The sequence below is a fragment of the Rhipicephalus sanguineus genome, chromosome 9, assembly GCF_013339695.2.
Source record: "Rhipicephalus sanguineus isolate Rsan-2018 chromosome 9, BIME_Rsan_1.4, whole genome shotgun sequence".
Lineage (NCBI taxonomy): Eukaryota > Metazoa > Arthropoda > Arachnida > Ixodida > Ixodidae > Rhipicephalus > Rhipicephalus sanguineus.
This window is the reverse complement of record NC_051184.2, coordinates 64,660,425-64,668,673: the sequence shown is the minus strand read 5'-3', so window position 1 is coordinate 64,668,673 and position 8,249 is coordinate 64,660,425. Positions and strand designations below refer to the sequence as shown.

At 41.0% G+C, this 8,249-nt stretch overlaps 1 long non-coding RNA gene across 1 annotated transcript; it reads left to right on the top strand.

Annotated features, from left to right (window-relative positions):
• Positions 1-1,402: 1,402 nt before the first annotated feature.
• On the top strand, positions 1,403-5,869 carry LOC119404160 (uncharacterized). Its single transcript, XR_005186193.2, has 4 exons — positions 1,403-1,430; positions 2,390-2,428; positions 4,710-4,748; positions 5,834-5,869. It is a non-coding gene; the product is annotated as an uncharacterized LOC119404160 (long non-coding RNA).
• The last annotated feature ends 2,380 nt before the right edge of the window (positions 5,870-8,249 follow it).

Here is an 8,249-nt window from a genome sequence, read left to right as displayed (position 1 = left end):
GAAGGAAATCTGAAATCAGGCCACCAAGTCGACATTCCCATTTTTTGTTCATACCTATTCTGCCGCTCACGAGCCTACTCGCTGACTTTGCACTGCCTTTGCACTGTAATGCGGAATTTGCATACAATACACTACATTACATTGTATTAAAGGGTGATTCCTGTAGAACAAACCTATTTAATTCGGCTGTAGTTTTGTTACAATCTATGCGATTTTAAGGCGGTTTGCGGCAGAAGATTCAGGATAGATATACGCAACAGAAAGACTTTCTCTGAAGGTGGCTTTGCACCTTCAACAGGACTCGTGCTTAGAACTGCAGCACATTCTGGGCCCATGGCAAAACAGCACCTGTGCGTTACGCGCAACGAAAGCGCTGCTGACTTTCTTGCGGGCCACAAGCCTGACCGAAACTTTGTAAACAGTGTAGTCTATGTATGTATGTGTGGTTATCAGTGTATATATCATAATCATCACCCTGGAGCACCTGGAGTAGCATGTCAGGCGAATAGCCAGGCAAACATCTCCAGCTTTTCATTAAAACATTTCTCTCTCTCTCTCTCAGGATAGATGGCAACTTAATGTGCCACCCCGTTTTTCATGTGGAAATTTAAAACATAATAAATAGGAGATATCGAAAACAGCGACACCCCGCCCAATTCCTTACAAGATACCTAGAGGTGACATATCTGTCGTCCGCAAATGTTTTCGTGTGGTGTTTTTTGAAGGGTCGCGTCTATAGTGACAAATCAGCGACAATTAAAGGCCAACATTTCTGGGGATATTGCAAACATCACTGCCGAAACCTTGCGGAATGTTGCAGCCAACATGGAGCGGCGAGTTCTGTTATAACTACGCTAAGAGGGTGGTCATTTTGAAAACCTCCTGTAGTGTAAGTGAATATAAACCCTAATAAACCTTTATAACTTTACAAACCTTTACTACTCACGTTTGGCCCGCCGCATAGCAATCGCCACACACAATCTTTCTTGGATCTACCGAAATGACCCGAATGTGTAGCTCCCAAATTTATGTTTCTTAAAGGTTGCCAAAACGTTTTCTCTGGATATACAGAAGCAACTAAAAAGTTACTAAGCTGAGTTTTTAACAACGATTTATAGGCACAAGGCATCCCTCATTTTATAGTATAGCGCGGTTTTCTTTATTTCTTATTTATTCTTTTTCGTCGGCGTTGCTCATTAAAAAAGGAACGAGCCATTTAATTTTCATCTTGCTTCAATGCTTTGCCGCAAACCGTATTAAAATCGGATATTTTGTAATAAAACTACAGCCCAATGAAATAGACGAGTTCTGAAAGAATCTCCCTATACAATAGCGCAAGCACTGTAGAGTTTATGGAAATCAAAAGTTCTTATCACTGCTTGGTCCAGCACCCTGGCACAACACCTGGTAGTGAAACAACCTCAAGAAGGGTAAGTATCTTGGTTTTTAGCACTAACACTTGCCTGTAATATGATATTTTTGCAAGTTTGTACGTTATAGGGGACTATAACATTTGTGTAAAAAAGGCTGAGCTGAAGCAAAAGCTAGGCGCGAACTAGCGCCAGCGAATACAACGCCTTCCTCTGAGCCTAAGGAATAATTTTATTAAACGTCACGCGACCGCTTCTTCGTGGTAAAGGAAGTTAATTTCACTTATGGATAGGAGTGGTAGGATATACAATTATGTATACATAACACATACTTGATAGTGCAATAAGGGCACAGGTAATAAAGATGGAAACACTAACTTCCTATTTATTTAGCACAAATGCGATAAACGAATAATCATAGACACAGTACCATCATTTTGCGCACTGCTCATACCTCCATGCACAATGACGGAAGCGCAGGATGTGTAAAAAGGGAGCGAATAAATGTGGAAATACAGCAGTGTATTCTTATTTGCAGCGCCTGAATGTACTTAGTTTAAACATACAAAGACAGTTTTATCTGCCTTGTTCAGTAAAATTAATTTGCATATCATAAGTGTTGCGCTAGCGGCACCAGCAAGCGTATGTTCCGCATCGACTATTGTTACCATAGAAGCACGTAGATAGCGGTATCTGCACTTGTAATACAACTAGAGAACATAACATGGCAATATATAATATAAAATCATTCTTCTAACATAAGATCAAAGCATTGAGAAGGGGATGATACTTGTGGAGGAATTCACAGCAATTACGGTTTAATCACGTGGAATGACTGAAATATGCACTGGTGAAAGCGAAAGAACAAAATAGAACGTTTTTCTAGTTTTTTATGCTTGACGCCATATTTGTGTTGTGCATAACGTTTCAACGTTCACCATAGAAACTACGCTTTTTGTAGACACCATATTCTTGGAACGATACAGCTTTTACAAGGTCTCTAATTTCTTGTTTATTAGCCAGGACCTAGAAGTACGGAAAGCACAGTTCGAACGACGGTGAGTTTCATATTGTGACTCAACTTTATTTTCAAAGAAAACATTTATGTATATATTGGTGCAAGTCACTTCGTCGCCTAACTACCAATAGCTCCAATTGTGCCTTTACTTACCAATGTCTCGGATCATTCTTTATGACACCGGAAGTGATTGATTGTGAAGCACACTATAGCGCAAAGTTGTGAAAGACAGAAATTATCATGCCCTTTTGTTGGCAGAAGCTGTTCACGCGTATTTCTGAAAAAGAAAGCTTCGTAATTGACGAAAACCTAGATCTGGTACAGGTATCAACGGGACCAGCGCTTTTCCGAAGCGGTCGCTCCACAGTCTTAGCATGGTCAGAAGGCTGGTAGATCACAACGGCAGGGCTGTTTATTGGATTGTTCGAGTCACAGGAACACAGAGTATAGTGGACGTATTTTCAGTGAAGCAACGAGGAATGCTCAAAAGGGCAGTTTAAATATACTGCACGGAAGCTGCTACTCACTGAGTCAAAGTGACCAGGGGATAAAAGATTACATGCAATAAATATACCCCGTAATGCGAAATCCGAGCGCAGCTTTACGCGTATTTTCATTTCGCGGGTATGTTCGCAACGGTAACATTGAAGTTTAGCATCGATAGCAGGAACAGCTCTGCCTGAGTGGCGCAATCTCGTAATCTCGTCCTGCAGTCTGCCCTCCTTTTCACCCTTTCAGCATCCTCTCCGCGCTCCACGTTCACTTTCATCTGTCGCTGTATTCATCTAAAGGTGCGGTAAGCGAACAGAGGCACTGCACAGACCGAAAAAGATGCAGGACACGCGACGTTGTAGCTCTACTTGGCTGTGTTCATTTTCTCGGTTACGACGGACGAGGCACGCCGACGCTCAACCAGGGAACGGGCGCCTTAGGAATGCGCTTTAAAAACTGCAAGAAAACACATTACGAGTGCTGTACCTTCTGCAAAGTACGCCGCTCTGTATGGTGTTAACTGGTGTGGCAAGACTGAAGGTGTTTTAAGCGAAATAAACAACTAGCTTGTATCCCGAAATGTAGGCAAAGATAAGCCTTTATTTTTAATCTAACCAGTGCAAAAGTAATGCGAGTCTAACCATTATTGTTGCTGTGATTACAACAAATACATATATGACAACTAAAAGCGATCCTCATAGTCTCTAATGTTGTTCTTGGAAGATTACCTCATACTCTCATTGTTAGCTCCGATGCTGCAAATTATTAGGTTTAACAGCCGTCATATCGCCTTCTGAAGAATGCATGTGTGGATTTTATTATTTATGAAAAAAACAGCAGTCATGTTTTACTGGCGTAGTCGAATATTGCTGCTTTTCACTAATACTACAGCTATTGCTGGTGTATTCGAACTTTTCATTACTACGAATAACTAGTAAAGAAACGAAAATGAAATGCAGGTGCCCAGAAGCCCACAGCAGCTTAGATGTGTTCTATAGCATTTAATTATGGTGCTTTTTCATGTTGCTTCGACACATTAAATGCTTTTCTTGAAAAAAAAAAGAACAATATGTGCAGTTCCTAAGGGCAATACCTACGAGATAGTAATTCATTTCGTTCACATACTACATATTTGCCTGCAGAAAAATAAGTGATAAGAAAGGGGAATCGACAGCCACCAGCTTGTAACATGAAACAACTATGAAATCCCTGCAGATTTTAAAGAACAAAACCTTCTTAGTTTGCTAAGAAACTCACCCTGATCCGGGAATCGAACCCGGGACTAACGCCTTTCCGGGGTGGCCACTCTACCAACTGAGCTAACCAGAAACTGGAAGTGACCGCGTGAGGGCGAATAAATCGAGAAATCGAAGCGCATGGACACTGAATATTGCAAATCGCTTTCGCCAGAGCCCACTAGGTAGCGGAAGGGTTAAGAAATAGAAATCAAAATTTCTCTAAAATTTCTCAAAAGTCCTCAAAATTTCTTTTCGGGGAATCCGTATGAATTTCTTTGTGGTTTTCTGCTACAAACGGGTGCTTGTCTATTTCCCTTTCTTGTCCTTTCCGCCACCTTGCAGGCTTCCGCAGAATCGATTCGCAAGAAATCAGTATTATCATAGACACGGTCGATAATGCTAACGTCCTATAATATTTTTTATGCATAACTCTAACCAATACTCTTAATTTGTGTTTATGGTGCATTGAACTGAATTGCGTTGACGTTAATATTATAGTGAATTCACGGAGCTGATTTCATGATAGTTTTTATTATAATCCCGAGTGACGAAAGGTGAGCCTACTAACTATATGATGTGTTCTCTCGATAGCCAGAAACAGAGACCACTCAGCATGGAAGCAGCTCTACGGTAAGTCCTCCACTATAGTTTGATGCTTATTGTCTCCCTACCGGTTGCGCAATGTTATACGATGAAACATGCACAAAAGTACATAATGCGCATGTCTCCACGCAAGAAAGACTGTTGAATAAAAACAAAGGTATTGTGACGGGAATTCAAGAATGGGATGAAGGAATAGTTTGCATTCTTTGTAGTTGGGCGGCAATGAGCTACAACAACGCTTTCATTTGGAGGTAGCCGGGTACAAAATAACTTGATAGCAATTTGAAAGTATTCAAGAAAATCAGGAGATGGAATACGGCAGGACAGAGATGATTGGCTGCCTGATGACAAACTTCGCCCCAACTAGTTCTTAACCTCTGATTACCTGCAACCCCTTACTTTCCCAAATTCCAAAGAATCAAACATTTGTTTTAGGACAGGATTCACGAGCAGGCATTCTACAAATTAAAAAACAGGCTCGTAGCACCATGTTAGTTCCTCATTTCCCGATCCGACAGGAATGATTCTCGTTACAGCAACTGCCTCGTTTTTTTTTTTCAGATTGGGAGTGTTATTTCAGTTTTAAGCGAATTACTGGCACGTCTGTAGTTGTCGCTGGCATGGAGACACAGAAAACAAATGATTGCAAGCTCCTCATTTGCACATCACATGCCCTAGGTTAAATGAAAGACTGCCGGCGGCCTTCTCAAGCCACTGATCTAATTCTAGAGCATTGGTGACCTAACAAGCTCTATTCCTAGAACACGGAGAGGATGATGGATTATATCTATAAATTTAATCGGCACGAAAGACGAAGACAAGCACTGCACACACTGCTGGACAAGTGTGCGCGTGTTTTTCTTTTCGTCGCCATGCTCTGATTAACTTTGCAGATGTCGCACCAACTTGCCTAAAACTAAAAGACTCCTAAATCATTATATGGAGTGATGCTTACGTGAAACGGCATACGCTTCGAGTAAATATTTCAGATTGTTCTTTTAAAACATAGACATAGTTGGAAATGACAAAAGTGGTCATGCACAGAATGAAGTCATAAATTTAAAAAGACTTCAAGTCATACACTCGAAAAGTAACTTTTGTTTGTTCGATAGACTGAAACAAGTCCTTGGCCATCGACACCAGTGACGGTAAGTCTTGAAATACTCTTGCTACATGTCCATTCTAGCTAATTCTCTCATGAAGCGTATGTGCCCTAACCACCTCACAGTTATGTTGCCATTTTCTTAGGCTTTATATGATACATAAATATGAAACTGACTTATAACACTTTGAGGCTTCGATGAAACTGTTATGCATGTTGCAATAGCAGCAACTGCTCAATGTAACGAAAGTGCGTATTTGAAACTGAGTTATCGACTTTTTTTGGGCACGAACAGTGATTGACACTTTTGTTTGTCTTCCAAACGTATCTACTCGAGCATTTAATTCCAGTTATAAGAATGTTCATAATAGTCTTCTCAAAATGGAAAGAGACTGTTCTGCTTGACGTTAAGAATTATATTGGATACACATGATATCGGTGCATAACTTTACTTTAGATGAGGGCCAACTAACTATCAGGATAATTAATAAAAAATAATTGCTTTAGTTCATTGAAAGATTGCGAGCAGCTGGAATATTTGTGGTACCTGGCATAGCACATCTCAACCACGCACTTATTTCTGCTTGGCCTCTGATATCCGCTTTGGCAGTGGCACGAAACACTGTTAACCTAAAGAACACAACAGAGAACATGAACACCGATGTGCGAGTGCCAGTACCAGACACTTTGATCAGGAATTAGGGTCAAGGGGGATTAGGGATTTAAATTTTAGCCCCTCAGAATGCCAATAAGCACGCATGATAATTATACTGCTGCAGTATTCGAAAGTTCACAGTCCTTCAGAATCACATCGCGGTTTTAGGACGTAAAATCCCAGACATTATTAAGGATCAGAGTCACATTCCGAATTCATTTTCGCTACGACCATTCGAAACCGAGGAATGGAAAATCAACGAACAAGGAATTCCCCTTAGTCGAAACCAGCTGAGACAAAGAGCAGTGCGTAGGCAAGACAATCGTGTGCTGGGCGCTCCTTGGATATAAGTGCCGACACGTTTAAGAGTCATAGTAGCGATCTGGGGGCATCCGTCCTACAATGACGCTTTTGCAACTCTGGCATCTCGTATAGCCGGAGTCGCCATGACTCAGGCCAAGAAACCCCATAATGCTAACCTTTTACAGGATATCTTTACTTTGTTAGAGTAAATGTGTCTACGCATATACAAAGTATGTAAAATACCGTACACTGACGTGGATCGCGAAGCAGTAATACTGAAAACATTTCCTTCAATCTCCACCCATTCCTGTTTCACAAATTTACGCGTGTAAGAAAGCACTGGGTGTAACAATAAATTAGCTATGAACGAAAGCTTACCGTACTTCTATTAAGCAGGTATGAGCTAACACCCACGGTACATGTTGCTTTATTGCAGGCTGATAATCCGTGTTTACGTTATAGTTCAGGCAAATTAGACCTTATAATATTACTCTGTAAGCATTCGAATAAGGACTGTGCTGTGGCGTTTACTAACGTAAGACACAATGCACTTATGCCTTGAAATGAAAATTTGAACCTGTGTTATATGTTAAGCATTTTTGCGTAAAAATCGACAGAGAACAAAGTGTTCACTGCTTCTGTATTTACAACAAACTTGGGTTTTTTTCTGTTTAGCCTAGAACAAGACCTGATCATTCTACGGTGAGTGTTCTATGTGTAATATAAGAATTGGCCTATAAATGCCAGGTAGTCACAAGTTAAATATAAATTCTATGTAACTTGATCATACAATTAGAAAAAAAAACGATACACATAAGACTGAGAGCAAATTACATTGGTGAAATGTTGTATAATTGTAGTAGAGTCTTCAAAAATGCAGTTTACTTAATATATTTAACTCTGATATTTCGCATTCGGTCCCACTGTCCCCATGCCCAGAGCACTCAAGATGCTTGGCGACATCTTCAGTTGTCTTATTTTCTCACTCACGCTCGTCCTTTGAGAGCAATAATTTATACTCCCCATATACCCTTCCCGTTAATGCCTCTTGGTGGAGAGTCTGGCGGACCAGACTCTCCACCAAGAGGCATTAACGGTTAGTGAATGTACCAGGTTAGTGAATGTACTTTGCCGAACCAACGAATTCCGTACAGCCTTTTTTCTTCCTTATTCTACCGGAGCTTACTTGATTTCTTTGTCTCTACTATATATACATATATATTGCCTCGCGTCTTATTTTTCATGAGTTGAAGCTTCACCCATAAAGACTCTGGGCAACGCTCTGCGCAGGCCGCGCCACGATGTGTCAGAAGCTTCGCGATTGTTTTAGAACGTTCCGTTAAGATTGCGCGCCGCACGCGAATGTTCCAGCTTTGTCGAGAGATAACGCCGCCACCAGCGATGTCACTGGAGAGTTTGATAGCGCCCGTATAAAAGCCGACGCGCTTGACCGCTTGTCAATTGATCG